Source organism: Heterodontus francisci, chromosome 19 (assembly GCF_036365525.1).
Source record: "Heterodontus francisci isolate sHetFra1 chromosome 19, sHetFra1.hap1, whole genome shotgun sequence".
Classification (NCBI taxonomy): domain Eukaryota; kingdom Metazoa; phylum Chordata; class Chondrichthyes; order Heterodontiformes; family Heterodontidae; genus Heterodontus; species Heterodontus francisci.
In genome coordinates, this window is record NC_090389.1 from 89,901,305 (window position 1) to 89,909,586 (window position 8,282).

At 58.4% G+C, this 8,282-nt stretch overlaps 1 protein-coding gene across 4 annotated transcripts in view; it reads left to right on the forward strand.

The window, feature by feature from the left end:
• The first annotated feature begins 245 nt into the window (after window positions 1-245).
• Window positions 246-8,282, forward strand: part of klf15 (Kruppel like factor 15) — a 27,268-nt gene continuing 19,231 nt past the window's right edge. Inside the window, exons 1-2 of one of the 4 annotated variants that reach the window (XR_010977000.1) lie at window positions 246-392; window positions 704-797. The gene's annotated coding sequence lies outside the window, so the exon portion shown is untranslated. The remainder of the gene's footprint in view (window positions 393-703; window positions 798-8,282) is intronic. The other 3 variants (XR_010976999.1, XR_010977001.1, XM_068052199.1) reach the window with 3 other exon arrangements.

An 8,282-nucleotide genomic window follows, 5' to 3' on the forward strand; every position in this document is an offset into this window, starting at 1 on the left:
ACACATTATCAAGGCATGGGAAGCACTTGTCCCGTGATCACCTTTTAATGTTTTTGTTGGTAGGGAGGGAGAGCTCAGAGTAATATAATACACACATACAAGCCGGGTGGAACCTAGCCAATATCTGTATTATTTTGCAAAATAAATATTTAAGAAAAATGCTTTGAGAGCTTCTGTGCTCCGTCCCCCAGGAACACTGACAAACCAATGGGAACAGCAGAAGCAGTCGAGCCTTTTTACTACAGTCCCTGTGTTTTATTCACAGAGAAATCTCTCAGCAGTCATGTGAGCGGTGGATTTAATACTCCAGCAACTGGGACACACACACATACTGTATACAGTGTCTGCTATTCGACCCGGCTTCAAGGACGCATTGCTTCGCTATCAAGTAGGTGAGTCCTTGAGTTTAATACAACTTTCTTTAAAAATGCAATAACTTGGTTAAAGATCGGAGTGGAGTTTTTGTTGCAGTTTAACCCGCTCTCTGATCATCTTGTTAGTTGCAGGTCAGTTTCCGAATTGTATCAGTTTCTCGGAGATTGTTACTGATGCGATTGCAAACTAACTTTTTCATTGTAACTTCTCTCTCCACGACCCTCGAGGTGAATTTGACGTGTGCGGCACATGTGGAATTGGATAAGGAGATTTTCAGATCCTCCGATTCGCGGTGTGCAGGACAATATTGACATGTTTATTGCTGCAGGGTTACAGTCGGTCAAACTGACATGAGGCCAGTGTGGGTACAGAGGGAGAGCGTGGAGGAAGCAGAGTGGAGAGAAATAAAGGCGGAGAGTGAGGTAAGAGAGAGAGAGCGAGCGGAGGAGAAGGGAAAGCGAGGAGGGAGGAGGGGCGACAGAGACGGGGTGAGGGTGAGGGGAGAAGAGAGAGAGGGGAGAAGGGGAAGAGAGAGTTGGGGGGAGAAGGGCGGAGAAGGGGAAGAGAGAGGGCGAGAAGGGGGAAGAGAGAGGGGGAAGAGAGAGGGGGATAAGGGGAAGAGAAAGTTGGAAGAAGGGGAGAGGAGAAGGGGCAAGAGAAGGGAGAGGAGAAGGGGAAGAGAGGGGGAGAAGGAGGAAGAGAGAGGGGGAGAAGGGGGAGATGGGGATAAGAGAGTAGGAGAAGGGGGTAGAGAGAGGGGAAGGCAGGAGAGAGAGAGCGAGGAGGGGAAGAGAGGGGAGGGGGAGAAGGGCGGAAGAGAGAGGGGGAGAAGGGCAGAAGAGAGAGGGGAGAAGGGGGAAGCGAGAGGGGAGAAGGGGGTAAGAGTGGGGGAGAAGGGGGAAGCGAGAGGGGAGAAGGGGTAAGAGTGGGGGAGAAGGGGAAGGGAAGAGAGAGGAGAAGGGGGAAGAGAGGGGAGAAGGGATAGAGAGAGGAGGAGAAGGGGGTGAGAGGGGGTGAGAGGGGGAGAAAGGGAAGGGAAGAGAGAGGGGGAGAAGGGGGAAGAGAGAGGGAGAGAAGGGGAAGAGAGAGGGAGGAGAATGGGGAAGGAGGGGGAGAAGGGGATAGAGGAGGAGGGGAGGGGGGGAAGAGAGAGGGGTGAAGGGGAGGGGAAAAGAGAGAGGGAGAGAAGGGGAAGAGAGGGGAGAAGGGGATAGAGAGGAGGAGGGGAGGGGGGAAGAGAGAGGGGGTGAAGGGGAGGGGAAAAGAGAGAGGGGAGAAGGGGGAAGAGAGAGGGGGAGAAGGATGAAGAAGGGGGAAGGGGAGATGGGCATAAGAGAGGGGGAGAAGGGGGTAGAGAGAGGGGAAGGGGGTAGAGAGGAGGAAGAGAGGGGAGAAGGGGAGAGGGGGAAGAGTGAGGGGGAGAAGGGGAAGAGAGAGAGTGAGGGGGAGAAGGGGAAGAGAGAGAGTGAGGGGGAGAAGGGGAAGAGAGAGGGTGGGGGGGAAGAGAGAGGATGGAGAGAGGGTGGGGGGAGAAGGGGAAAAGAGAGGGTGGGGGGGAAGAGAGAGGAGGGGGAGAGGGGGGAGAGGGGGAAGAGGGGAAGAGTGAGGGGAAGAAGGGGGAAGAGAGAGGAGGAGGGGAGGGGGGAAGAGAGAGGAGGAGGGGAGGGGGCAAGAGAGAGGGGGTGAAGGGGAGGGGAAAAGAGAGAGGGAGTGAAGGGGAAAGAGAGGGAGAAGGGGATAGAGAGGTGGAGGGGAGGGGGAAGAGAGAGGGGGTGAAGGGGAGGGGAAAAGAGAGAGGGGGAGAAGGGGGAGAGAGAGGGGAAGGGGTAGAGAGGAGGAAGAGAGGGGGAGAAGGGGAGAGGGGGAAGAGAGAGGGGGAGAAGGGGAAGAGAGAGGGTGGGGGGGAAGAGAGAGGGGGAGAAGGGGAAGAGAGAGGGTGGGGGAGAAGAGAGGAGGGGGAGAGGAGGAAGAGAGAGGGGAAGAAGGGGGGAAGAGAGGGGGAGAAGGGGAAGGGGAGAGAGAGGGGGAGAAGGGAGGAAGAGAGAGGGGGAGAAGGGGAAAGAGAGAGGGGAAGAAGGGGAAGAGAGAGGGAGGAGAATGGGGAAGGAGGGGGGAGAAGGGGGTAGAGAGAAGGGGGAGGGGGAGAAGGGGAAGAGAGAGGGGAGAAGGGGAGGGGGAGAAGGGGGAAGAGAGAGGGGAGAAGGGGGTGTAGAGCGGGAAGAGAGAGGGGAAGAAGGGGAGAAGAGAGGGGGGAAGAGGGGGAGAAGGGAGGAAGAGAGAGGGGGAGAAGGGAAGAGAGAGGGTGCGGGTTAAGAGAGAGGAGGAGGGGGAGAGGGGGGAAGAGAGAGGAGAAGAAGGGGGGAAGAGAGGGGGAGAAGGGGAAGGGGAGAGAGAGGGGGAGAAGGGGAAGAGAGAGGGGAAGAAGGGGAAGAGAGAGGGAGGAGAATGGGGAAGGAGGGGGGAGAAGGGGATAGAGAGGAGGAAGAGAGGGGGAGAAGGGGAGAAGGGGGAGGGGGAGGGGGAAGAGAGAGGGGAGAAGGGGGGTTGAGGGGGGAAGAGAGATGGGAAGAAGGGGGAGAGGGGGAGAAGGGAGGAAGAGAGAGGGGGAGAAGGGGAAGTGAGAGGGCGTAGAATGGGGAAGCGGGTAGAAGGGGCAAGAGAGGAGGAAGAGCGGGGGAGAAGGGGAGAGGGGAAAGAGAAGGGGGGAAAAAGGGGAAGAGAGGGGGGTGAAGGGGGAGATGGGCATAAGAGAGGGGGGAAGGGGGTAGAGAGAGTGGGAGGAGGGGAAGGAGCGGGATAAGGGAGAAGAGAAAGGGGAGAAGGGAGAAGGGGGAAAGGGTGGGATAAGGGGGGGAGAAGGGGAAGAGGGAAGAAAGAGGGAGGATAAGGGGGAAGGGAGATGCGGGAGAAGAGACAGAGGACAAGGGGGGAAGAGAGGAGGAGAAGGGGGAACAGAGGGGGAGAAGGGGGAAGGGGAAGAAAGAGGGGGAGAAGGGGAAGAGAGAGGGGAGAGAAGGAGAGAAGAGGGGGAGAAGGGCGAAGAGAGAGGGGGAGAAGGGATAGAGAGAGGGTCAAGGGGGCAAAGAGAGGGGGGAGAGGGGGGAGAAGGAGAGAAGAGGAGGAGAAGGGCGGAGAGAAAGGGGAGAAGGGGGGAGAGAGGGGGAGAAGGGGGGGAAGGGAAAGGGGGAGAAGGGGGGAAGGGAAAGGGGGAGACAGGGAAGAGAGAGGTGGAGAAGGGGGGAAAGGGTAGGTGGCGGGAGGGGAAAGGGTGGGAGGAGGGAAGAGAGAGGGGGAGAAGGGGTAGAGGGGGGAGAAGAAAGAGGGGGAGAAGGGGAAGAGGGAAGAGAGAGGGAGGAGAAGGGGGAGAGCGGGAGAAGGGAGAGCGGGAGAAGAGAGAGGGAGGAGAAGGGGGGAAGAGAGGGAGGAGAGAGGGGGAGCAGGGGAGAAGGGGGGAAAGGGGAAGAGTGAGGAGGAGAAGGAGAGAAGAGGGGGAGAAGGGCGAAGAGAGAGGGGAGAAGGGGAAGAGAGAGGGGGACAAGGGGGCAAAGAGAGGGGAAGAAGGGAGAAGGGGAAGAGAGAGTGGGAGAGAAGGGGTAAGTAGGGGGTGAAGCGGGTGAAGGGGGAAAAGAGGGGGAAAAGGGTGGAGAAGGGGAAAAGAGAGGGTTGAAAAGGGGGGAAGAGAGAGGGGGAGAATGGGGAAGAGAGAGGGGAGAATGGGGAAGAGAGAGGGGGAGAATGGGAAGAGAGAGGGCGGAGAATGAGGAAGGGGGGAGAAGGGAGAGGGGGAAGAGAGAGGGGGCAGAATGGGGAAGAGAGGGGAGAAGGGGGAGATGGGCATAAGAGAGGGAGAGAAGTGGGTAGAGAGAGGGGAGGGGGTAGAGAGAGTGGGAGGAGGGGGAGGAGCGGGATAAGGGGGAAGAGAAAGGGGGAGAAGAGAGAGGTGGAGAAGGGGGAAAAGGGTGGGATAAGGAGGGAAGAGAGGAGGAGAAGGGGAAGAGGGAAGAGAGAGGGATGAGAAGGGGGAAAAGAGAGGGGGAGAAGGGAAAGAGAGATGCGGGAGAAGAGAGGGAGGCCAAGGGGGGAAGAGAGGGAGGAGAAGAGGGAACAGAGGGGGGATAGGGGAGAAGAGGAGAAGGGGGAGAAGGGGGAAGGGGGAGAAAGAGGGGAGAAGGGGGAAGAGAGAGGGGGAGAAGGGGGAAGAGTGAGGGGGAGAAGGGGATAGAGAGAGGGGGAGAAGGGGATAGAGAGGGGGACAAGGGGCAAAGAGAGGGGGAGAAGGGGAGAGGGGGAGAAGGAGAGGAGGAGAAGGGGGAAGAGAAAGGGGGAGAAGGGGGAGAGAGCTGGAGAAGGGGAAAAGGGTGGGAGAAGGGGAAGAGAGAGGGGGAGAAGGGGAAGAGAGAGGGGGAGAAGGGGGAAGAGAGGGGGAGAAGGGGAAGAGGGAAGAGAGGGAGGAGATGCGGGAGAAGAGAGAGGGAGGAGAAGGGGGGAGAGCGAGAGGAGAGAGGGGGAGAGGGGGAGAAGGGGAAAGAGATAGGTGGGAGAAGAGAGAGGGAGGAGAAGGGGGTAAGAGAGGGAGGGGGGCGAACGGGAGAAGGGGGAAAGGGGGAAGGGAAGAGTGAGGAGAAGGACAGAGGAGGGGGAGAAGGGCGAAGAGAGAGGGGGTGAAGGGGAAGAGAGAGGGGGACAAGGGGGCAAAGAGAGGGGGGGGAAGTGGGAAGGGGAAGAGAGAGTGGGAGAAGGGGGAAGTGGGGGGTGAAGGGGAAAATGGGGAGAAGGGGAAAAGAGAGGGTCAAAAAGGGGGGAAGAGAGAGGGGGAGATGGGGGAAGAGAGAGGGAGAGAATGGGGAAGAGAGGGCGAGATTGGGGGAGAGAGGGCGTGAAGGAGGGGAGAGAGGGGGAGAAGGGGGGAAGAGAGAGAGGGGGAGAAGAGGGGAAGAGCGAGGGGAGAAGGGGGACGAGAGAGGAGAGAAGGGGGAAGAGAGAGGGAGAAGGGGAAGAGAGAGGGAGAAGGGGACGGGGGAGAAGGGGGGAAGAGAGAGGGAAAGGGGGTAGAGAGAGGGAGGAGGGGAGAAGGGGGGGATGAAGGGGGAGAAGGGGAAGAGAAGGAGAAGGGGGAATGAGAAAGGGGGAAGAGAGAGGGGGAGGGAAGAGAGGGGGAGAAGGGGGGAAGAGAGAGTGGGAGAAGGGGAAGTGGGGGATGAAGGGAGAAAAGAGGGGGAGAAGGGCGGAGATGGGGAAAAGAGAGGGTCGAAAAGGGGGAAGAGAGAGGGAAGAAGGGGAAGGGGAGAGAGAGGGGGAGAAGGGGAAGGGGAGTGAGAGGGGGTGAAGGGGGGAAGAAAGAGGGGGAGAAGGGGGGAAGAGAGAGGGGAGAGGGGGAGGGAAGAGAGAGGGGAGAGGGGGAAGAGAGAGGGGAAGAAGGGGAAAGAGAAGGGGGAGGGGAAGGGGAGATGGGCATTAGAGAGGAGAGAATGGGTAGAGAGGGGAGGAAGGGGTTAGAGCGAGGGGAAGGGGGTAGAGAGAGAGGGAGAAGGGGAAGAGAAGGGGAAGAAGGAGGGATGATAATGGGGGAAGAGAGAGGGGGAGGGGAAGAGAGAGGGGAGAAGGGGGGAAGAGGGGAGAAGGGGTAGAGAGGTGGGAGAAGAGAGAGGGGGAGAAGGGGGAAGAGAGGGGGAGAAGGGAAGAGAGAGAGAGAGGAGAAGGGGGAAGACAGAGCAGGAGAAGCAGGGAAGAGAAAGGGGGAGAAGGGGATGAGAGAGGGGGAAGGGAGTGGGTGGGAGAGAGGGGGAGAAGGGGAAGAAGGCAGGAAAGAGAGGGGGAGAATGGAGAGAAAGACGGAGGAGAAAGTGGGAGAAGGGGGAAGAGGGGAGAAGGACAAGAGAGAGGGGGAGAAGGGGGAAAGGGAGAAGAGAGGGGAGAAGGAGAAGGGAAAAAGGGGGAAGGGGAAGAGAGAGGGGGAGAAGGGGAAGAGAGGGGGGTGAAGGAGAAGAGTGAGGTGGAAAAGGAGAGAAGAGGGAGAAGGGGAAGGGGGGAGAAGAGCGAAGAGAGCGGGAGAGAAGGAAGAGAGGGGGACAAGGGGGCAAAGAGAGGGGGAGAAGGGGGAAAGGGATGAGAGGGGGAGAAGGGGGAAGAGAGGGGGAGTAGAGGGAAGGGGAAGATGGGCATAAGAGAGGGGGTGAAGGGGGTAGAGAGAGAGGGAGGAGGGGGAGAAGCGGGAAGAGAAAGGGGGGAGAAGGGGGAAGAGAAAGGTGAAGGAGAGAAGAGAAAGGGGAGAAGGGGAAGAGGGGGGAGAAGAGCGAAGAGAGCGGGACAGAAGGGGAAGAGAGGGGGACAAGGGGGAAGAGAGGGGACAAGGGGGCAGAGAGATGGGAGAAGGGGGAAGAGAAAGATGGAGAAGGAGAGAAGAGAGGGGGTGGAAGGTGGAAGTGGGGGAGAAGGGGGAAGAGAGAGGGGGAGAAGGGGGAAGAGTGGGGGGGATAGGGGAGGTGGGAATAAGAGAGGGGGAGAGGGGGTAGAGAGAGGGGGGAGGGGGAGAAGGGGGAAGAGAAAGGGGGAGAAGGGGGAAGAGAATGGTGGAGAAATGGGTAAAAGGTGGGAGAAGGTGGGAAGAGAAGGGAGAAGAGAGAGGGGGAGAGGGGGAGAAGGGAGAAGAGAGAGGGGGAGAAGGGGAAGAGAGAGGGGGAGAAGGGGAAGAGAAAGGGGGAGAAGGGGGAAAAGGGGAGAAGGGGAAAGAAAGGGGGAGGGGAAGAAAGCGGAGAAGGGCAAAGAGAGAGGGGGAGAAGGGGGAAGTGCGGGGTGAAGGGGAAGAAAGGGGAGAAGGGTGGAGAAGGGGGAAGAGAGAGAGCTGAGAAGGGGGAAGAGAGAGGGTGAGAAGGGGGAATAGAGAGGGGGAGAAGGGAAAGAGAGAGAGGGAGAAGGGAAAGAGAGAGAGGGAGAAGGGAAAGAGAGAGGGGGAGAATGGGAAGAGAGAAGGGGGAGAAGGATGGAGAGGGAGAAGGTGGGAAGGGGGGCAGGTGAGAGGGAGAAGGGGGACAGGGAGGGAGAAGGGGGAGAGGGAAGGGGAGAATGCGGGAAAGGGAGAGAAGGCGTAGAGAGGGGAGAAGGGGGAGGGGGAGGGGCAAGATGGGGAGGGGGAGCAGGAGGTGAAGAAGCGGAGGAGGGTGTGTGAAGGGGAAGAAGGGGGAGAGGGATGTGTGAAGGGGAGAGGGAGGGTAGAAGGGGGAGAAATTGAGGAAGAGAATGGAGAAGGAGTGGAGGGGAAGGGGAGAGAGAGGGGAAGAAGGGGCAACTGGGGAGGGGGGAGATGGGGGTGAGAAAGGGGCAAGAGAGTGGGGGAAGAGGGGACGAGAGAGGGAAGGGGAAGGGGTGGGTTAGAGTGCTTTCATCTTCCTTTCAGGCAGTGCAATCCAGATCATCATAACTCACAGCAGAAAAAAACAATTCTCCTGTTGTTGCCTCAGCTTCCTTTGCCTGTTGCCTTAAGTCTGTGTCCTCTGGTTACTGACCCTCCGTCAGTGGGAACAGTCTCTCCCTGTCTACTCTCAAAACCCTTCATAATTCTGTACACATGATCCTATGGAACATTTGTCCATCTTATTCTCTACTTATCAGAGCGAGTTCACTTCTGGCTCTCGGTCTTGGGTTCATGCTCCAGTCCAAGACTTGAGCACATGGTCTGAGCTGCCAGCCTATTGCAGTATTGTGGCAGTGCTACACTGCCAGAGGTGCAGGTCTTTGGCTGCAACATCAAAAGGAAGCTGCGTCTACCTATTCAAGAAAACGTCAACGTTTCCATGGCACTATTTGAAGAGCAGGGAGTTCTCCCAATGTTCTGACTAATATCCCTCTGTAATTGGCTGTTCAACACACTGCTGTTAGTGGATCTTTCTGTGCCAGGATTAGCCTACATA